This window comes from Aotus nancymaae, unplaced genomic scaffold, assembly GCF_030222135.1.
Source record: "Aotus nancymaae isolate 86718 unplaced genomic scaffold, 86718_ANA_hifiasm-v0.15.2.pri h1tg000022l_1, whole genome shotgun sequence".
Lineage (NCBI taxonomy): Eukaryota > Metazoa > Chordata > Mammalia > Primates > Aotidae > Aotus > Aotus nancymaae.
The window spans coordinates 17,776,719-17,800,436 of NW_026988435.1; the positions used below are offsets into that span (position 1 = coordinate 17,776,719).

Here is a 23,718-nt window from a genome sequence, read left to right on the forward strand (position 1 = left end):
CCTTACAGTTGACCAGGATGTCCTAAATTTTTCCAAGTCAAGGCATAGAGAGAAAATAGTAATACACTTGTACTGCCAAGAGATATGAAAGAGGCCACTTTTAGCTTATATATGATCTCTGTGCTGGCCCATCCAAAGCCTCATTAAACTTTGCCCTGGTGCCCCAAGGCTAATAAGTGACCCATTTGTGAGGTCATGTACACTGCCTGGGAGGCACCAGACTAGATAATATGAAAAATCATAGAGCATGTAGTTGAACAGGTGGTGACAGAGAGCAGAGCTGAGAACCACCAGTAGATAAACAAATATATCAGAAAATAAGACTTATATAGCAGAGAAGAAAAGTGAAGATAATTTAAAATCTGCTCAGAATGAGAGGCATTGGAAAGACTTCAGCCATTAAGCATTATAGAAGATGTCAGCCCCTGCTGGCTTCAATTGCCTCATATAACTTATATTAATATAAAATGATTTTCATTTTGTCAGTTTGTTGTGGATCAGAAGGGAATACCCCAAAGTATGGTGCTTTGGCATCCCAAGTACTTTGAACTAAAGGAAATTAGAAGGCCTCAGAGCAAAATCTCTGTCTGCCCTTTTCCCTTCTCCTGGCCCCCATCTCCTGCTCCTCTTTCTCTCTGTATTGAGTTCCTAGGAACTCAAATTTGTCTTGCCAAGACAGGTCATAGAAACTTGAATCCCTCTCTTCCCACAGCAAGTCATAAAACTCAGAAAGCTCACTCTCTCCCTTCTCCCTTCTTCCTTGAAGACCCTCATTCCAGTGGGGCCATGCCGTATACCAGGGAGGAAGAAATGTTATACAGAGACCTAGAAGAATCTGCAGAGGCCTGGCTGGGTTTGCCACACTCTCAGTCTACTACCATTAAATCATATCCTTTTGTCCAATTGCATTTCTATATGGCTGTCCATTCTACACTAAACCTAGCAGAAAAACAGACAGCTTTCCCTGCATCTTTGAGTCTTCATTTCTGAAGGCCCTTATGTCACATAAATCTTTGATTAATTTGTGATACCTTTCTCTTATTAACCTGCAACAGAGATTGTATGACCTGCAAACCCTGAAACATTTACTACCTGGCCCCTTATGGGAAAAGTTTGCCAATATCTGACAGACAATGAGCTATTATTTTTCTTTTGCTAGAAGAATACACAAGCCACCAGGAAATGGTTTATAATTGCTGCCTTCAGCAATAATCTTCTCACTTTCAAGCGGCTAGATTTATCTTTTCAAATGTAAATCTCATTAGTCTTTTAAAACCTTGGAAGATCTTTCCATTGTGTTTTAGCATCAAAACTGAAATGGTCTGCTGGGTCACTTGATCTGGTTACAGATTTCCTTTGCAGATTTGTTTTAGTAACACTTTCTATGCTCACTGGCTTCAACCTAACACATACTTTCAATTATTTTGTTCCTGATGCCTCATCTACATAGAAATTCTCTTCCTTTCTTCTACCTGTTTGACATGGTTTGGCTGTGTCCCCCACCCAAATCTCATCTTGAATTGTAGTTCCCATAATTCCCACGTGTTGTGGGAGGGACCTGGTGGGAGGTAATTGACTCATGGGGGCAGGTTTTTCCTGTGCTGTTCTCCTGATAGTAAGTCTCATAAGATCTGATGGTTTTATAAAAGAGAGTTCCTCTCAGCACACCCTCTTGCCTGCCACCATGTAAGACATTTGCCTTCCGCCATGATTGTGAGGCCTCCCAAGCCATGCTGAACTGTGAGTCAATTAATCCTCTTTCCTTTACAAAGTACCCAGTCCTGGGTATGTCTTTATTAGCAATGTGAGAACAGGCTAATACACTGTTCTTTGCCTAATTTAGTTCCATGAGTTCTTTGTTTTTAGTTCTGACAAATAATCTTTACTTAACCAAACTTCAGTTAACCTCCTTCTCCTAAGGTCTCCCGTATACTTCCTTATAAAATCCAGTTCTAGCAAGAATCCTGCTAAGTCAGTTTGGCTAGAATCCTCCACCACCGATATCTGATCACTGTCAGTATCTGAGCATTCTTCATCCTCCACCATCCCCCAGATGATATCTAATCACCCTGTTCTGCCTTCAGTAAGATTTATGTTAGGTTGGTTTAGCCTGACTCCTTCTTACTCCAGATGCTTCCTCTTAGCAATTTTCTGTTCACTGACCCCCACTCTGCTTCTTGGCTATAAATTCCCACTTGCCCATGCTATATTTGGAGTTTAGCCCAATTTCTCTTCCGCATTGCAAAATCCCATTTTCATGGTCCCTATGTCTATTGCAATAGACCTGAATAAAGTCTGCCTTCCTGTGCTTTAACAAGTATCATTGACTGCTTTTTTTCTTTAACAGTTCAAATTTCACTTCTTCAGCAACACATTCCCCTATGTGTATTAATGGTATCCTTCCCCATTAATGTATTTATTACAGTTTACTATATATTTGTGAGATTATTTGGTTAATATTCTTCTTCATTAAGTTATAAATATCATTAAGGCAGGAATTGAGTTTGTTTTGCTCATCCTTTAGAACCTGACATTTTAGGCATTTGGTGAACATTTGTAAAATGAATTAATGAATCAAAATTAACAAGATCTTAAATTTGGATTTGCCCTTCCCTCTCTAATCACTGAAATGTAATTGAGTCAATTATACACATTTTTAGAGATAATCCTACAATTTGAATGTTCGTGTCCCTCCAAAATTCCAATTGGAAACTTAATACCAAATGCTATAGTATTGAGAGGTCAGGGTCAAGGGTGTTTATGTCATAAGAGCTCCACCCTCATGAATGGAATCGGTGTCCTTTTAAAAGAGGCACAGGACACCTTGACCCTCCTTTCCACCATGCGAGGCCATATAGAGGGTCCTATCATTGAAACAGAGACTCTCACCAGACACTGAGTCTGCTGGCACCTTGATCTTGGAGATCCCAGCACCCAAAACTGTGAGAAATAGACTGTGTATAAATTTACCCAGCCTAAGGTCTTTCATTATAGCATACTGAACCAACTAAGACAGATACTTTGATAGTAATCATTTTTTTAATCAATAAATTTTTCTACACTTCTTTCTTTATAATAGTTTTCCAGACAAAAATAAAATCAATAAACAAAGAAAAATTAGTGAAATTTGGATTTCAGATGAACAACAAATACTTATTTGTATAGGTACTTATTATGTGAAAAATTATGCCCCAAAACAAAACAAAACTATTGGCTGTTATCTGAAATTCAAATTTAACTGGAACAAAACTATTTGTTTATCCAAAATTCAAATATAACTGGGCAAACTGCATTTAATCTGGCAACCCTAGTTTAAAAAGGTATTTTGTGAAAAGTACATTTAATTTGCTAATTGATGTACTAACTAGGCATTTAGCATAAACACTGACAAAATTACCAAAAGATACGCCTGATAGAAATGAAGGGATATAGAATTTTAAACTAATAATGTTTGCCTATGCAATTTAAAAAGTCAAAATCTTAATAACAAGAAAATCACCAAAATTAAGACAAATCACTCACCACCAAGAAACTAATATAGTCAGAACACAATGAGGCCGAAAAAATGTAAACAAAAATATTTTAGCACCTAGCTCAAGTCCCTAAGAAAACCTTTCGATGCTTCACAAAATATAGAATGTGGTCAGATGAAAGTGCTGAGAATTAAGTTGCAAAAACGTGGAGGTGGGGCCCAGAGACAGCAATTTGCTTAAAAAGTCAGAGAGGAGAGGAATCTTGAAACTTTGTATGCATAAAAATTACTTTGCTTCTTAAAATATGTTTAGTTGGAAATTAAAGCTAATTGCAAATCACATGCCAGAGTTTTGTCTGTAACTGAAAAAAAAAAGTCAACTGGAAAAAAAAATTACTCCTAGCATTTTCAGTACTTGTATAAGCTTTGTACTAAACCATCACAAAAAAAATTTATTGATAAAACACACGTAGTTGTCACTATCTGTATAAGCCCAAGGTGACATTTATAGCATTTTATGATAATAGATACTGACAAAGTTCATAAGCTTAGTACCTAAATGGATTTATCTTTAACCGACTCCAAACTTTCTTGTCCACCCTCCATCTCAAACAAAAATTCAAAATTTGTAGTCAGTGAATTTTTATTTATACAAAATAACTTTCTTCAAGTGTCAAATTCATTGCTACTTATGGGTAGAATAAATCCTTCCTGGGCTTCTAAATTTTGGGAGGCTTAATTACATTCTAACTCTTGTAACTTAGTGCACTTGCAAATAGAATATTTAAGCACCCTTCTGCCCCAACACTCTGCTTCCTGCCTGCGGTGATTAATAAAGAGTGGGTCAGGCCCTTGGATACTAGAGAGTATTCTTTGAAGCACTCAATAAACTTAGAAGTTCATCCCTAGCAATGCTGGAACACAGCAGAGATTTAGTACTTCAATTTCTACACTTGGCATCTATGCAGCTTACTATTTCTTTTCTTTCTTTCTTTCTTTCTTTTTTATACTTTAAGTTCTGGGGTACATGTGCAGATCTTGTATAGGTAAGTATACACATGCCATGGTGGTCTGCTGCCTCCATTCCCCCGTCACCTATGTTAGGTGCTTCTCCTAATGTTATCCCTCCCCAATCTCCCCACGTCCTGCTATTCCTCCCCTAACCCTCCACCCCTCAACCGATCCCAGTGTGTTATATTCTCCTCCCTGTGTCCATGTGTTCTCATTGTTCAATACCCAGTTATGAGTGAGAATACGTGGTGTTTGGTTTTCTGTTCTTGTGCACAGTGGCTCATGCCTGAAATCCTTGCACTTTGGAAGGCTGAGGCTCATAGATCACTTGACCCCAGGAGTTCAAGATCAGCCTGGGCAAAAGAGTGAAACCCAGTCTCTACAAAAAATAAACAATAAAAATATTAGGTGAGTGTGGTAGCATGTGTCTGTAGTCCCAGCTACTTGGGAGGCTGAGGTGAGAGGATCACTTGAGCCCAGGAGTTTGAGGCCGCACTGAGCTGTTATCAAGCCACTGCACTCCAGCCTGGGTGACAGAGTGAAACCTCATTTCAAACAAACAAACCAAAGGGCTGAATTAAGAAGGTGGTATTTCAGATGTTTTCTTTTACTTAGTAGTCTATAGATGCCATCTCCACATTATCTGCTCTGGTGGATGACCCAACCCACAACACACTCAGACTCACAGGTAATGGTGTTCTTTAGCAAGCCTTAATTTTTGAAGGCTCAGTGGACAATGATAATTGCAAGTACTCTGGAAAGGCACATTTTGAAATCTTTAAATCAGCATAGGTAAATGTTTTTCAAAGCGGATGCTTTCTGCCTGAAAGGATAGACACACACATTTATCTGTTCTCTACCTTTTATTTTTATGCTATACGGCTCTGAAATAATCTCTCTCTTTTGAATCCTACTTGATCACACGCCAGCCATAGTCTATAATGGTTCCCAGCCCTCTCAGCTGACATAGAAATGCATTTTCTATTACTGCTCACATCCCTGCCTGCCTAGACAGATTTCCCAGGTGCTTTGGCCTTTGCAGTTCAATGAACGTGTCCTTGAGAAACGAATAAAATCCAGTTGTTTTCTTGTTTCTTTTGCGTCTTGTCAAAGAACATTTGATTCCTATTTAGATACTCATGCACTGCTTTCTATTCAAGTTGGGACAGGAAGTCAGGGTGCGAAAGTGCACTAATCATTTCACATGAGAAAAACAATTTTGTTTTCATTAATGTTTTCAGCCAGAGAAGAAAACAAAGCAAAACCAAACAGAACAACTAAATGGAAAAGAACGCAAAGCATACTCAGCGACAGATTTCCTACAATGATTGTGCTCATCTTGCAGGCCTACTGTAATAATTTACCTTACCAAAAGGTCATTTATTCAATAACTTATTTGACTTGAATACTCTATGCCCTTCGAAATAAAGAATTTGAGAAAAGGTAATGCAGTTTTCTTCCACTAGTTTCTTAATTGGGGTGATATTTAAAAATCTCTAAGTACATTGTTATCTAGATATAAAATCTCAGTACATAATAAAAATTGCCAAATACTTAAATGATTTTACCATTTAGAAATAAAGCATAGCATGTATAGATGCACGTGGATATATACATATATTTATACATTAACATATTTTAACTTATTTTAACTGCTCAATATCTACCAAGTTCAAGAATGAAACATAAAACTTATAATGATTACCTTGTTGTTTTTTCCCGTTGTTATGGGTTGAATTATGTCCCACAGAAAGACATGTTGAAGTTTAATTCTCAGTAGCTCAGAATGTGACTTTATTTGAAAATAAGTTTGTTGCAGATAAAATTAGTTATGATGATGTCATATCAAAGTAAGGTGGATTCAATCTAATTTAAGCAGTGCTCTTATAAAAAGACAATGGGAGGAAACAAAAAAAGAATGGGAGAACAGAGGAAGGGACTGGAAAGAGTCTACCCAGAGTCTCCAAGAGAACGTGGCCCTGCTGACATTTTGATTTCAGATTTCTAGACTCCAGAATTGTCAGAATTACTCTGATAATTTATGACAGTTTACAACAAAAACTGGGTATTGGTGGTTACCAAATACTCAATTCATAGTATTTGGTTATAACAGCCCTTGCAAAGGAATATACCTGTGTACCCTTTTAACATTTCCAACAAGGAACACATTTTAAATGGGATCTTCCTGGCAAGACACTATTTCTTTCCTATGTTTGAACTACCCATTCAAAAATGAAAAGACAAGAATTTTACACCAATCTTATGGATCTTCCAAGATTTAATTCTCTGATTATTTTATTTTCATAGGGAAAGGTAGTTTTTAGCCTGAACCTCTTTTCTTCTATTCCTTAAACTTTACTTTCCATTTCCGTACTTTATTTCCTAAGGACCCATCTGATTCAAGGCTAGCACCAGTCTCCTCCACATTTCATTTCTCAACAGAAAAATGCTATTTTATTACAGGACATGGAAGTTTGGAGTTGTAAGCTTTGAAGGGAGTCAGAAGGCTTTGGCTAAAATCTTGGTTCTGTCACTTGATTGCTGAGTGACCATGAATGAGGTTTGAAACCGATCTATGTCCATCTTCTACATCTGTGATACAGGCTGTCTTAGTCTGCTTTGTGTTGCGGTAATAGAATAGCTGAGACTGGGTCATGTACAAGAAACAGAAATTTATTTCTTACGGTTCTGGCAGCTGCAAAGTCCAAGAGTGAAGGGCTGCATCTGTTGTGGACCTTCTTGCTGTGTTATAACATGGTGGAAGCATGACAGGGAGAGAGAGTACTCAGGACAGAGTGAGAGAGGGAAATGGGCCAACCGAACTCATCCTTCCATCAGGAACTTAACTCCCATGAGATAAGGAACCCACTCTTGCAATAACAGTATTAATCCATTCAGACAGCAGAGGCTTTTGGTAGGGAAATGAAAAGCATCTCCTAAAGGTCCTACCTCTCAACACTGTTATATTGGGGATTAAGTTTCCATCACATAAATGTTGGGTGACACACTCAAACCATAGCATCGCCTAACTGTTGTTGTGAGGATTAAATGATAAAATACACGTAAGTCTTTTGCAAAGTACCTGGCACAAAATAACTTCTCAATATATGCAAGTTACTGTTTATATTATAATAATTCAAGAAAGGTAACAATAGTAGCACCCTACTCTAAACACTTTTTTCTTCCCCTCTTTTAGCAAATATTTATCATATTTCCTCATGTTACTCCATAATGTCTTCTTTAGTTATCCCCTAAGCAAAATATTCTGTGTATTCTTAATTTAAAAAACTCCATATCTTCAGGAAATAGGAAGTAATATAAATCCACATATTTCAATTATCCAGATTCACCAAACATTACATATCATCATATATACTTTACAATTCTTAATAGTCAAATATCATAGAAACAAAGCCCAACTTTGCCATCTCCCCCATAATTAACCACTTTCCTGAGGTTGTATGGTATAATTTCTTGCATATTTCAACCATTTGCTAATGGATATTTCCCCAAAACAATATATAAATGTGTTTTCATAAAAACGTTTATACATTTTATTTTCTCACTCAACATTATGTTTTTGTGTCTTTTCATACTGATGTATGAACCTCTAGTTCATTCACATTAATCACTATAAAGTGCCCCACTGTATGATTATTCTGTTTACTTTTCCATTTTACACTCCTAATATCCAATAAATAAGAACAGTCATATATCTAAAACTTAACAATTTCACTCTTAGATCCATGTCTAAGAAGTAAATTTGATGACTGTTAAGAGTAAATGTGTAAGAATAATCAGTTCAGAAATATTTGTAACAGCATGACGTTAAATCTTAAAAACAATTGAGCTTTACAAAGCATATAAAGAAAAAAGTGTAAGACTATCCTTATCATCAAAGCAGATGAGATTCAGGACTAGTTGCTCCAAAATAATTTTAGCTGAAAGAATTGCGGGAAACTACAGAGGCGGGAAGGTCTCTATGACCTTCTCCTACTCTCTCCCCTGACACAAGTTATAAAACTTAGGAAGGTCATTCTGACCTTGTATCACCCTTCTCATCTCACTTGAAGCAGGTCATAATACCCTCATTTCAGAAACATCTTCCCTATATCCCCCAAAAGGGAACATCCTTATCTATGAAGAAACAGCAACACACAGAAAAATCTGCACAAACAGGCCTTGATAAGTTTGCTCAGTTTATTACCACTAGATCATAGCCCCTTTATCCAATCTCTTTATCAAACTTAGCATTAAAAAAAATACATGGGTTTATCAGTTACTTTGGAACTTCATTTCAAAAGTTCTCCTATCATATAAAACTTATGTTAAATAAGTTTGCAAGTTTTTCTCTTAGTAATCTGTCTTTTGTTATAGGAGTCTCAGTCATTAACCTAAGGATGGGTAAGAAAAATATATTTCTTAGGCTGTGAGCAGTGGCTCATGCCTGTAATCCCAGCATTTTGGGAGGCTCAGGTGGGTGGTTTGCTTGAGCTCAGGAGTTTGAAGCCAGCCTGGGCAACATGGCAAAACCCTGTCTCTACTATAAGTACAAAATATTGGCCGGGCATGGTGGCACATGCCTATAATCCTAGCTATTAGGGAGACTGAAGCTGGAGAATCTCTTGAACCCAGGAAGAGGAGGTTGCAGTGAGCCAAGATCCTGCCACTGCACTCCAGCCTGGGAGACAGGGTAAGACTCTGTCAAAAAAATAAATAAATAAAAAAAGAAAGAAAGAAAAAGAAAAATATATTTCTTTTCCTCTACATACCCAACCCAATTCTAAGATCTTCTGTGAATATGAACTGCTATTAACTTGTTAGTCATTTGATGTGCATATAGTCGTTTTTCTTTGAATTTAGTCTCTCTTACTCTCTCTGTCTCTTCTTCCTTGTTTCTTTCTCTCTTTCATTCTCCCTCTCTCTCGTGAACACAGTCACAAAATGCTTTTCTTTTTATTTAGCTATAGATAGAATCATGCTGAACAAAATGTTTTGTAACTTTTTCATTTAACATAGAACTTTCCAAGATCTAGCTAATTCTTTTAAATGAGATCTAGCTCATTCTTTTTACACAGATCTAGTGCATTCTTCTTAATGATTGCATAATATTTTATTATGCCAATGAAACAACATTTACATATTTATTCCCCTATTGATGCAAAACAATCTATGCCCACATACATAAGTATTACCATAGAATGGATTCCCAGATGTGGAATTGCTGAATCAAAAAGTAATGAGAATAAGCATCTTTTTATATGTATATTGGACAACTATATTTCTTCAGTTTATTGTCTTCTCCAGTTTGCCCATTTTTCTTTTGGATTATTTGTCTCAGAGATTAATAGCTGCTCATTATATAGTGTGTATATCAGTACTTACTTGTCTATGCTATTGATGTTTCTCCCTAGCTGACGCTAGTTTTACAGTTTTGATTATGGTGTCTTTCACCTTATGCAAACTTAAATTTTTCATATTGTAATTTTCCTCACATTTTGTTATGTTTTGTTTTGCTGAAGAAGTTTTCCTTCAATCTAAAATTATATTAAACTTTCCTATGATTCCTCTTAGTGCTTTTGTTTTTTAATATTTAATATTTTGAAATTATTTTTTTCCCGAGCAGATAATTATCTTTCCGACTTATACCTGCATCACCAGTACTCAGGATGGGTGAGCCTTCACCATATTTCCCAAATCCCCATCTCAGCACCTTCCTGCTGTCATCCATCCTCTCCCTTAATCTTGCCTGCTACAATCACCTCTTAACAACTACAACCCCACGGTTCTCATCATAGCAAAGGAGTTATTTCTATAAAACGCAAAGCAGTCTATATCATTCCCACACTCAAAGATCTTGGTGTACACACAGTAGCATAAATGAATAGCAAATGCATTTTGCTAAGTGCAAGAAGCCAGACTCAGAGGGCAATAGAATATATGACCTAACTCGTAAGATATTCTGGAAAAGGCAAAACTATACAACAGAGAGCAGAGCCATGCTCCTAGGGCATGGGGATAGGAGGAAGGGTTGATCATAAAGATATGTGATAGAACTCTTTGGAGTGATAGAAATGTTGCTTGTTTTGGTTGTCGAGATGCTGACCTGACTCCATGTACTTATCAAAACCCATAAACTATACACTAAAAAAGGTAAATGTTACTGCATGTCAATTCTACTTCAATAAACTTGACTTAACAAAGAAACCTTCAGTATTTCTAGCATGTTTGAAATGGGATGTAACATCTTATTACGGTTTGTAAGGCTCTGCCTGACATCTGGTCTGTCTATTTCTCAACTTCATCTCCCAAACCTTTCCCTTTCACTCATTCTCTCCCAGCCATATGTGACTTTTTGCTCTCTTCAAACCATGCCAAGCTTCTTCCCTTCTCAGGTCATTTGTGCTTGCTCTTTTCTATGCCAGTAATGCCATCTTCTAATGATACATGTTATAAAATTCACTTAGGTGTTGTTCCCAGTGATTCTGATTCAAATAAACCTTCATCCTACTACACTTCCACACTGAGAGACTTCATGGAAACATGGACATTCCAATCGACAATCTCCCCCAAGTTCTTCATCTAAGAAAGCAATTTGCTTGTTTATACTCTTTTTCCAGAATTTAGATACAAATCCACATCACAAAATAAAATTAAGTCAATAAATGCATCAAGGCAAAGGAAAATTAACATAGGAATGATAAAATGAAACCTGCGGTGGCATCAGGAGAAAAACGTTCCATACTAATCATAGAGACGTACCCTAGGTTGCTCTGTATTTTCTAGTTTCCAGTGTAAACTGGAAAAAAAAATTGTACTTCTCAGTGTCCATGAGACCTGAATAATTGTTAATACTGCCCAGAACATACAATGGAAAATATTGATGTAGATATTCTAAAATCTCTTCTAGGATGAAACTCTAAGAATAGAAAATGTGTAAATGAATTACATTAATCACTGCCTGTTCCCACCACTGCATCTGCAACTCCATACCCTGATTTGTTTTTACTGAATTGTACTTTGGAATTATGCCCTTGGGCAAAACAACAACTGCTTGTTCAGGAAATAGAAGACTATTCCTGGTATTGCCCTTTGAGATTTATTTCTTCTAGGGGTTCTCATAAGGTGTCCAAAGGGCAATGCAGAGAACAACATCCTCAACCAACTTCTTACAGTAAATAAAGTAATGAGTTTCTCAGGGCTGTTTTTTTCTAATGATCCTCAATGTGGCCCAAGGGCATAATTCCAAAGTACAATTCAGTAAAAACAAATCAGGGTATGGAGTTGCAGATGCAGTGGTGGGAACAGGCAGTGATTAATGTAATTCATTTACACATTTTCTATTCTTAGAGTTTCATCCTAGAAGAGATTTTAGAATATCTACATCAATATTTTCCATTGTATGTTCTGGGCAGTATTAACAATTATTAATTTTTTTTCTTAATGTTCCTGGCAGGGTATCATGGCTTACGCCTGCAATTCCAGCAGTTTCAGAGACTGAGGCAGGAGGATCACTTGAGGTCAGGAGTTTGAGACCAGCCTGGCCAACTTGGTGAAACCCCGTCTCAACTAAAAATACAAAAATTAGCTGGGCATGGTGGCAGGCACTGATAGTCCCAGCTACTTGGGAGGCTGAGGCAGGAGAATCGCTTGAACCAGAAGGTGAGCCGATATCGGGCCACTGTACTCCAGCCTGGGCAACAGAGCAAGACTCTGTCTCAAAAATATATATATATTCCCTAGGTACGCAAGAGCTATTTTGAGGCACACTGAATAATTAGATACCAAGCACATTTTTCTGGTTTTGTTTTGTTTCAGAAGTCCTTATCTTGATTCAAATAAAATAGAAAGATTTGACCAAAGCTCTCCTTGTTCCTCAGTCATGTCCAGAAAAACAGTCTCTTCCAACTATGCTTTACCTCAAACAAGGATCTGTGATAGAATTCACCTTTTTAGAGTAGCAGTAATTGTTCAAATCTTTTACACTACTGTCAGCACCCGAAATGTTTGGGTGGCCCAAGTCACAGAAATATAGCAGCTGGTTCAATGTACAGCCACAAAAATTTCTTAGAGGAGAGACTACAAAGTTACAATATCCATTTGAGCAACAAGTTCATAAAGGGGGGTTGTGAGAGTGACATTTTTTAAACTAAATATTAACATTGATTGTAGCCTATGAAAAAGTTTATGATAGTAAGACTTTATTCCTTCATCATATAATTCAAAAGAATAATTCTGAAAATAATTCTGTGGATAAGTTGTAAACACTGAGATTCAATAAAACACAAGTAGACATGATCAAGAAGATTAGTAAGTCATTAAGACAAACTATTTACAAGGACTATGCAATGTACCATATGAAAGGAGCTGTTTAAATCAAGAAATACTCGCCATCTGCATTTTCCTGAACTCTCTCTCTCGCCATCTTGTCACAGAGAGAAGTAACATCCCACATCCGGTGTCTACAGTAAATTAATAGAATATCAACTCAATAGAAGGACTTCATGCCCACTGGTGACCTTTAGTTGATGACTTCCATGTTGCTAAGGTTGAACACTCCAAAAAATAAGATGAAGGCAATAATATGACTTTCTTTTTTTTTTTTTTTTTGAGACAGAGTCTCACTCTGTTGCCAAGGTGGAGTGCAGTGGCACAATCTTGGCTCACTGCAACCTCCACCTCTGGGATTCAAGCGATTCTCCTGCCTTGGCCTCCCGAGTAGCTGGGACTACAGGAACCTGCCACCACGCCCAGCTAATTTTTCTATTTTTAGTAGAGAAGGGGTTTCACCACGTTGGCCAAGATGGTCTTGTTCGCTTGACCTTGTGATCTACCTGCCTTGGCCTCCCAAAGTGCTGGGATTACAGGCGTGAGCCACCGTGCCTGGCCAATATGACCATTTTTTAAAAAAGCAAAAATTTTGAACTTTTTAAAGACTATTCAGTCTGTGTCATACTTTTGTTCTATTGGAAAAAAAAATCACGTTCTAATTTCTTCATGGCTTACCAAATGAATAAGGAAAGCAGTTTATGGCCTTGCAGTTTCTCCCATCAGGATGTCATTGACTTTAGGCTCCGGAAAAAAAAAAAAAAAAATCACTGTTTTGTGTAAAAATTGATGTCTCTCTGTGGGCTGATGTTGCTGTGCATAGACACACAATGTCAGACCACCTGCATGAGAATATCTTCTACAAAACAGAATAATGCATGAATTGTAAGAAGCCCTTGTCATTACTCCTGGAGTCAAGAGGTTTGACAACACTCTGTAGTCACACCTGACTACATGCTCAAATCCCAGGTCTTCTCTGTTTTTTTTTTTTTTTTTTTTTTTTTTTTTCAGAAAAAGAAAGAGAGAGCCTAAATCATTCATTATGCGTTGCTGTAGTGCTCTAAACCGAGTTTGAAACAAGCTCCTCTAGAACGCTAGAGTAAAATGCTGATCCCCGTGACTCTTATTATTGGAGACCCCAGATTATGTTGGTGTGCTCTCTCTCCACTTAGAATGTTAGTATAACAAGTCCTTCCTCATTCACTCTCAAGCTTTATGCTGATTAGAGAATGTGGTTAATTATGAGAGTGATCCTCCATTCTACTTGCCAATAAATGAGACCTCCTTGATGCCTAAGGAGGTGCCTCCTTGTATTTCAATAGATGACTCTGCCACTTCATTAAGGGAAAATATCCCTGGCGACTGTAGTGAGGCATCTTATGATTCTCAACCAAGAAACACTTTATCTCAGTTATTTCCTTCATTTTTGCCGATCCTACTTCCTGGGTCTGAAGCTAATCTTTCTCCTTCGTATCATCAATACCTTCACCTGCCATCATAATTTGTTTCCTGCTCAACATAAAAGTCACGCCAATCTTTCTCTATTCACCTTCAATGGCTCATTTTTCATTTCTGTGGTAACTGAGTGATACCTCGATGTCAGGGAGGAGTCTTTGACTCTCAGACTTAAATTCAGGTGTTCTTATGCCATCGCAACGCTAGCATGTTTTGATAGTTTATGTTGCTCTTTTTGTTCCCTAAAATTCATTATTTATTCCAGATCTGACTACAGTACAATAGAGGTTTGAAGTTGTCACAATAAACTTCCCTAAGATTTATCTTCCAAGGTAAAAGAATTTAAAAAGACAAGTCAGGAGTAAAACAAACAAATAGGAAGCAAGGAAGCTATCTTACTACAAATAATTTTCCCTGAGTGCTTTGTTAACACTTATTCAACACTTTAAAAGGGAGAAACATTACTCACTGAACATACATAAATGCGTACATACAAGCATTAAAAACAATTTGCAACCAACTGTGCTTGATAAATCAGAAAGCCACCGTGTGTGTGTTTAGCTCTCTGGCTGGCTGACTTAGAAACCTGGTTTGCTTGTGTTGAGAGACATCAAAAGACTGAGACTCCTCTTCTTGGCCTATCTTGTGTCCCATTCTGTGTAGCTGTTTCTCTGTGCTCCCTATTGCAAGTGAGCTTAACCACACGTGCCCTTCTCATTTCCTCTTGATAAAAATCTAAGTTGCCAAAATGGCAGATAATCTGCAAGAGAGATTCCTTCCTTCTATGAAAACCCAGAATTATCCCCGACCCATTGTTTCCTAAAATGCTGAATTTCACCTGACACCTCCTGTTTAGACTCTATTAAAAAAAAAAAGTTTGCCCTTCTTCCCTGATTTAGGAGCCTCCTTTGGAGCCTGCTCTTATGCAGCACTTTAGGTACAGAATGATGCTAGGAAGCTCCGGTGTGGCTGGTTTTGTTTTACAACTGAAATGTTAAGAGCATTTCCATATTCAGTGGAAGTAAGGAAGGTGCAGAAGAGACTCACATTCAATTAACCAAGTTAGGGAGACTGATACATAAAATCACAATTCAGTGTATATTTACTTTAAGACAGGGTCTCACTCTGTCACCCAAGCTGGAGTACAGGGGCACAATCACAGCTCACTGCAGCCTTGACCTCCTGGGCTCAAGCAATCCTCCTACTTCAGCCTCCCACCTCAAAGTTACCTGGGTGTGGTGGCACGTAGCTTTTGTATTTTTTAAATAGAGATGGGATTTTGCTATGTTGCACAGGCTTGTCTTGAACTCCTGGGCTCAAGCGATCCTCCTGCCTTGGCCTCCCAAAATGCTGGGATTACAGGCCTGAGTCACTGCACATGGAACATTTTTTAAATTATTTTTTAAATGTGACAATCATAGAGACCAGAATATCTGTGTCAGTGAAATTGGGATGTCTCTTCTTCCAAAGTAAGCTTTATAAAAGCTAGCTTGCAATCAGAAGTTCAACTAATTTTCAATAAGAAATAGCTAACATCGGGACCAGACTGTGGGAAGTATATAAGAGCTTTTTCTTCTACAGAAAGGCAGAGCTGCATGGAAAATTAATTATTAATCATAAGGCTGTTTTATGATCATGATTGTAATATAAAGTGCGGTGACAAAAGAAAGCCCTCTCTGACAAAAAGTGAGTTGATGAGATTAAACAAATGTTTATTGTCATCAGCTAACAGATTCTGATGCATCCATGAACCCAAAAAGTTCTGGAATTCTAACAGTTCACTGGCTTAGACGCCAGCCCCTAGGATTCATTTACTCAACTTTTACTTTTGGAGTATTCTTTTGAAGTGCCTCTGTGTCTGCCTTTTCTTATTAAAATTTTCTTTCTTTAGAAATGTTAAACTATTTAATCAGTAATGGTCCCTTTAGTTTAAAAGCAATTCTAGTTCTTTAAGGTAACTGACTCATTACGTGTCGGTTTCACAGTGTAACTCTCAGAAGGCAATTTTATTTCTTTATTTCCAGGTTCTTGAGGGATGCTGTACTGTAGCTCCCAAGAACAGACAACACTATATTTTTAGCACCTATTGTAGTGGGATGGAAACCAGGTTAGGAGTCAAGAGAGTTGAGTTTTGGTTTAATCTTTGATACTTAACTAGTTTTGTGACCTTGGGCAAGATGTGTAATTGCCTTCATTTGGAAAATAACGAAAATAACGCATGCACTATCTACCTCAAAGGGTTTTAGCCAGCACCCAAAGGTGCCATTTATCAATGTCCTTTCATGTTTTATTCTTTTTTTCCTCAGTATTAAGTATTTATTGACTACCTAGTATATTCCAGGCTCTCATCTAGCACTGACAGTGAGAAAATGCAGACAGAAATATCTTCTCACAAAGAATTTAGAGGCTAGGCTGATATTAGCTAAGTGAGAAGAAGAAACAAGGCAGGAAAGGGGAATATAAAACCTCAGGCATGGACAGGGGATTGCAATGTAAAGTGGGGTGACAAGAAAGCCCTCTTTGAGAAGAAGCTTTTTGAGGGAAGAAGTGAAGAACGTGAGAGAGCTGGACAAATGAATATCTGTTGGAAAATATAATGAAGCAGAGCCAACAGGCGGTGCATCTGCAAGAAAAAGCCAGGGAGATAATGAGGACTTAGCCCTGGGGAGAGAATAATACGGGAGAGGTCAGAGATGTGGTGGGCACCAGTGCTGTGAATGCCAGGGCAGGATTAGGGAGACCCGTTAGGAGGGGGTTGCCGTAATTCAGGTGAAAGATAGTGAAAGTGCTTGCTTGACTTTAGACAGTGGCAAAGGAAATGAATGTAATCTGGATATATTCTGAAAATAAAACAAACAGCTTTGTCAGAGGCATATGAACCAGAGCAACTCCATCTTAAATAGGAGCTAGGTACAATAAGGCTGAAACTTACTGGGCTGTATTCCCAGACAGTTAGCCATTCTAAGTCACAGGATGAGAGAGGAGGTTGGTACAAGATCATAAAGACCACGCTGATAAAACAGCTTGCAGTAAAGAAGCCAGTCAAAACCAAAACCACGATGGCGATGGGAGTGACCTCTGGTGGTTCTCACTGCTACACTCCCACCAGCGCCATGACAGTTTACAAATGCCATGGCAACATTAGGAAGTCACCCTATATGGTCTAAAAAGGGGAAGCATGACTAATCCACCCCCTTTTAGCATATACTCAAGAAATAACCATACAAACGGGCAACCAGCAGACCCTGGGGCTGCTCTGTCCGTGGAGTAGCCATTCTTTAAATGCCTTCACTTTCTTAATAAACTTGCTTTCACTTTACTCTGTGGACTCACCCTGAATTGGTTCTTGCAAAAGATCCAAGAACCCTCTCTTGGGGTCTGGATCAGGACCCTTGTCTGGTAACAGCTTTTCTCACCATAGGAAAGGGCTAATCCTTTCCTATGGTGAAAGGTGAATTTAAAAAAAGAAAGAAAGAAAGGTGAATAAAATCAAAGATCTAGGGTTTAATTGGGTAGAAAACTATGGGTGGAGCAGGTTTTATAAAGAAAAGTAGAAATCCTAGGAGTACAGTTAGAGACGGTAGGGAAATCCATGAGAAGTGATGAGATCACCTAGAAAGTACTTTAAGATACAAAATGAGGTCTAAAAACCCTGAGCTGTAGCACTCTAAAGAACAGGGTTTTGGCAAGAAGGTCAGACTAACACACTTATGAGAGAAGGAGCTGCCAGGCAGACAGGAAAAAGACAATGCAAGGCTGATTGTTCTAGAAGTCTAGTGAAGAAAGTCTATCAATGAAGACAGTGTGATCACCTGCGTTAAATACTAATTTGGAGTCTATTAAGATGAATACTCAAACAGGGCCATCATATTTAGTAATGTGAAAGTTACCATGGGTCATAAGGGCAGTTTGCATAGAATATTTGGGGGAAAAGGTGGAATTATAGAGGAGGCTTAAGAAAAAAAATTAAAATTGTGGGCAGAAAATATAGATAGGGAGAGATAAGGGGAGAAATGACACAATAAAGGTTCTTGAATTGTTTTTTCTTATCAGAGAAATAACATTATAGTCCTATGCTGATGGGAATGATTCCGTAAGAGGGAAGGAAACAGGGAAAAATGCTACAACAGTGTTTTAAGAACATGGAAGGGCAAATTATAATATCTGCTTGTTTATTAATATATACTTATAATACTTAAGGTCTAGAATGCAAGATAATTATATTCCTATTGTTTTGGGTTATAGTGGTATCTGTTTTGCTTTATGGGCTTTTGGATAAATCAAATATGAACCTAAAGGCTTTACAGGTTACTAGCAATTAGCATGGTCTTTTTTTTTTTATTTCTCTCTTTATCTTTCTATGATTACTTGTGTCACTGAGAACTCAATTTAAATGCAACTTTTCCTGAATGGGCTTTCTTGAGTTCAATTACTCTAAGTTTCTAATCAACCAACAACACTGTGGAAAGCAGAATTCCAAATATCCCTGGGAGATTCCTTTCCTACAGTTACTCCCTCAGGTACTCCTGTGGAGGGACTCCACGGCTGGAATTAAGGTTACTTATCAATGACCATAAAATAGATTTATTTGGATTATACAGGTAGGCCCAATCTAATAACATGGGCCCTTAAGAAGAGAGAAACTTCTCTGCCAGAAAGGAGAAAGGAGAAAGGACAAAGGAGAAAGGGATGTAACAGAGATTCTAAGTTTGAAAAGGACTTGATCCTTGTTGCTGGCTTTGAAAATGGAGGAAGTGGGCTATCTGACAAGGAATGCACAAAGGTAAGAACAAACCCCAGCCAACAGCTGCCAAGAAGACAGGAATCTCAGTCCTCCAACTGCAAGACACGCAATTCCTCCAACAACCTCGATGAATCTGTAGAATCTCCAGAAAGGCCAAGACCTTGATTTCAGGCATGTGAACCTATACCAGAAAAGTAGCTGAGCCTAAACTTCTTACCTACAGAAATGTAAAATAATAACTGGATATTGTTTTAAGCTGCTAAGTTTGTGACAGCAGGTTACACAGCGATAGGAAACTAATACAAACTATTTTACAAAATACTGCTAAGTATTATTTTAAAATAGTTTTGTAAGAGTGGAATGGGTGGTAATGAAACTGGACTCAGGGAGAAGGCTGATATGCCATTCTATTGTTAGTACAATTGGAGTAATAATCATAGTCGTATTTATAATCACTGCGCTCGTGAAGCTTAAATGTACATTTAGCTTAAAAATCATGACTTACATTTGTTTTAAAAGGGATTACATTTTCACCTACAAATGTTTAAAATATATTAAACAATGCATTCTAAATATACTAAATGCTAGTTTGAGAGTTGCAGAATCATTATTTGCTTAGTCATGTAAACTGCCCCTAAATGATAGAGCCAAAAGTGTCTAATGTTTGGTTGCAAGCAATATATCATGGGTAGTTTTGTTTTAGTAACACAGAATATGATGTGCTTGGTACTAAAATTACTAAAATTAGCACAACAATAATGAAGCATATTATTGTATGATGGCCAAAGAACCAACCAATATTATGTGTAATTTCTGAATGTACCATCTTAGCCACCATACAACAGCATAATTAACATTTAACCCACATTAACAGGCAAATAATATGGCTAACATTTTAATATCACAGAGCAAATTGACTATTAATGGGTTGAAAAGATTATTACAGTAATAAATTGAAGAGTATACTGGAAAATAATCACCACCAATTATCCTGGACAAAGTCTTGATAATTTATTTTAGGCATATATTTTCACCTTTTGATTTACAAAGTTGTTTAATATCATTATTCCATTAAATACAGCTAATCAAGTGCCTGATCAGAAGAAAGACATCATTATATAAGTGTGTACTCTAAAATCTAAATATGGATACAGAGGTTTAAAGATAATTATGTGAGTTATGAGTTGAAAACAACAAATTAATGAGGGATTTATTTTGGGGGGCATCAATTCAGTGAGCATGATGTCAAGATTATTAATTTAAATACTAAATATACTGTTTCTCCCTGTGGCAGCTAGCCTTCAATATGTCCATCAATTATCTCCATCTCCTGGTGTTCATGTCCTCATATAGTCACCTCTCACTTTCAATGGAGCTAACATCTATGACCAATAAAATAATGCATGGTAAGGGTATGCAATTTCCAAGCCTGTCATGTTTCTACTTTTTCTTGGATTGCTTCAGAAAAAGCCAGACACCATCCTATAAGAACACAGAAGCAGCCCTGTGGTAGACCCAGCAGGGAGAAGCTAAGGCCTCCTGCCACCAGTCAACATCATCAACTAGTCAATTCTGAATCAACCACCTTTGATGCAAATCCTTCACCGAGTCCAGCCAGTTTAGATAACTGTAGTTTTGACTAACATCTTAACTCAAATCTCATAAGAGTTTTTATGGTTTTTTGAGGGCGTTTCCCAGGCTAAAACCCCAAATTATTGACTCACATAAACTGTGAGGGATAATAAATGCTTACTGTTGTTTTAAGCCTCTAAGCCTTGGAGTAATTTGTCATCTGAAGTAGATCATGAATGCAATCCCTTTCGAGAATTGTTTATCATAATGTTCTTTATATTATTTTAATAAATAAAGAATAATACCAAGAAGAAACAGTATGTTAGTAGGCAAAGCATTTGAGACAAAAAAAAAAAAAACCTTTTAATATTGATATTTTCAAAGATACATGAAATGAGAGAAAATTCTATCATGGATTCCTAAGTACTTATCACATGTCCTTAACAACCAGCCAATTCCTTACTGATCTACCAGTGCCCCACCTCACTTATGGATCTTACTATTTTTTTTATCTTCTGTTTTAGTCCATTAGGGCTGCTGTAACAAAAACACTCTATACTGGGTAGATTATACACAACAGAAATTTACTTCTTATACTTTCTGGAGGCTGGGAAATCCAAATCAAGTCACTGGCAAAATTGGAGTGTAGCAAGAGCCCACTGTCTAGTTCACAGATGGCATCTTTTTGCTGTGTCCTCACTTCATTGAAAAGATGAGAGAGCTTCTTGGGCATCTATTATAAGGACACTAATCCCATTCATGAGGGCTCTGCCCTCATGGCCTAATCTCCTGCCAAAGGATCTACCTGCTAACACCGTCCTTAGGGATTAGGATTTCAATACATGAATTTTGCGGGACACAAATGTTCAGTCGATTACATCCTCCACTTTTTTTCTTGCATATTTTAAAGCAAGGTTAATGTAATACATATTTTAAGAAAAAACTATTTTTGCTATATGAAAGGAGCTGTTCTGTATACCTGGATCTTCACCTGGCAGACTCTTTTTTGTCATTCCAATTTTACCTCAAACATCTCCTTGTCATCACCTTTTCAGGAGGACCTCTCTGACCACAAAAGGAAGCTCAATGTAGCCCATCCTGCTAGATCAAGGTCATGTTTATATTCTTCTTTGCAATTACAGCTCTTGATCACTTATTTACTAATCATTTATTAATTATCTCCTCACCTTTGAAAATTGGCTCAAGAACACGGAGTTTATTCTCATTTACCACTTCATGCTGACTCATATAACCTGGAACCTGACACATAGTAGAAGCTCAATTAAAAAAAAAAAAAAAAAACAAATTTTAAGAGCATTGCATTTTTTCATTTTTGTCCAGCAAAAATGGTTTGCAGACTCTGCAGTAAAGCTCTCTTATTCACCATGTGTTTGCTATGTACTTCTCATTCTTTCTGTCTGGTGTTTGTTTACTCCCTTTCTTTCATCAACTGTCAAACTCAACCTCATGATCAGATGCCATAATCATTGAAAATTCTGTAATTTACAAAAGATTGCAGGCACTGTTTCATTTTTATTTCAAGAGCAAATTATATTTTAAGCACTTGCCATATTGCTCTGAGACTGTCTTTCTTGCCACCTAGGGTTCCTAAAGGGTACAATGTTGTCAGGTCATTCTTTAGCTCCTAAGCCCCTTGGTCTGTATCTCTCCTGCATATGGTCGGGCAACTTATCAATGTTAAATACATAAATAAGTGGATTACTGAGTGACTAATGAAATCAATGGTAAGTCTCTTGTATGTTTTTTAAGATGATAAGCATAGAGATTAGCACCAGACCATAGAACATCCTTTAACATTTGAAACACATTTTTATTATTTACTAGATTTTATATGAGAAATACTTGGAGAAAACGGAGTGGCTAAAGACTATAGGCAAAGAGCTCTTATACATACTTCATGTGAACAGAAAAAAATTCAGTCCTATCTTCTGCTTATGTAACTTAATTTGTGTTAAAGGTACTTGCTCTGGACTGAAATATATTCTCTAAAATTTGTATGTTAAAGCCATAACCCCCAATGTGACTATATAAGATCTTTAGGTAATAATTACAGCTAAGTGAGGTCATAATGGCAGCACCCTTACCCAGTAAGATTATGGTCGTATAAGAAAGAACTCCCTCTCTCTCTCACTCTCTCTCTTTCTCTATCCCCCTATCTATCTATCTCCTCTGTCACGTGAAGACAGAGAGAAAAGGCTCCATCTGCAAGCCAGGAAGACAGACTCCTACCAGAACCTGACCATGCCTGTACCTCAATCTCAGACTTGCGGCCTCCCGGATGGTGAAAAAATAAATTTCTATAGTTTACACCACCTAGCCTATGGTATTTCATTGCACTAGTCTGAGCCAACTAATACAGCACTTTAAAGGCAACCACAATAAAAGGAACGCAGTGATGAGCTTTGCGGAACACACAAAGGTACAAGGTAATGTGGTCTCCAACATGAAGGTACTTATAACAAGGGACACAATGGTCATGTGTGTGTTGGGTGGGGGGTGTCAACAGAAATGGTTCCACAAAAGGAGGCAAATGAAAAGCCAGGGAGAAATGTTCATCAAAAGGACAATACCATAATGCCTGCAAATGGGGAGCCTTCTAGCTCTCTGACTCCAAGAAGCCTCCTAGAGCCCCTTAAAGTGCAGGAAAAAGATATTCAGGTGCAGTTTATAGAGAATGTCTTCAGGTAGACATGTAAGTTTATGTCCCTACATGTAACCAACTAGTTACAAAGGAAGAATTCTCTCTGCAACAATTATGGATTATTTTATTTTAAAAAATCAACTCTTGCAATTCCAACCAGAGCAGACGGTCTGTTTTTGTTTTACAGTGACCTCACATTGTGCTTTCAATCCAGGTGTTGAGAGAATGGAGCAGACACATCTTACGCTTTCGAGACTTTAATGATGCCCAGAGCTTTCATTTTCTTTTACACGCTGACAATGGAAAACACAGTCTCCTTATGTACAACATAAAACCTAATAAAGCATCCAGCTGTTCTTTCCCTGGTGATTCCTGCTGCTTCTATCTGAGGTGCAGTAATGTCAAATTTTCATGAAAAGGGTTAGAATACATAGTGTATAATTGTACCATACTAGAATATCTATAGTATGTTTG

The 23,718-nt window shown here is 37.5% G+C and overlaps 1 protein-coding gene across 27 annotated transcripts in view; it reads right to left on the minus strand.

Moving 5' to 3' along the window:
* ROBO2 (roundabout guidance receptor 2) overlaps positions 1-23,718 on the minus strand; it is a 1,679,075-nt gene that overhangs the window by 282,015 nt on the left and 1,373,342 nt on the right. The window lies entirely within an intron of this gene.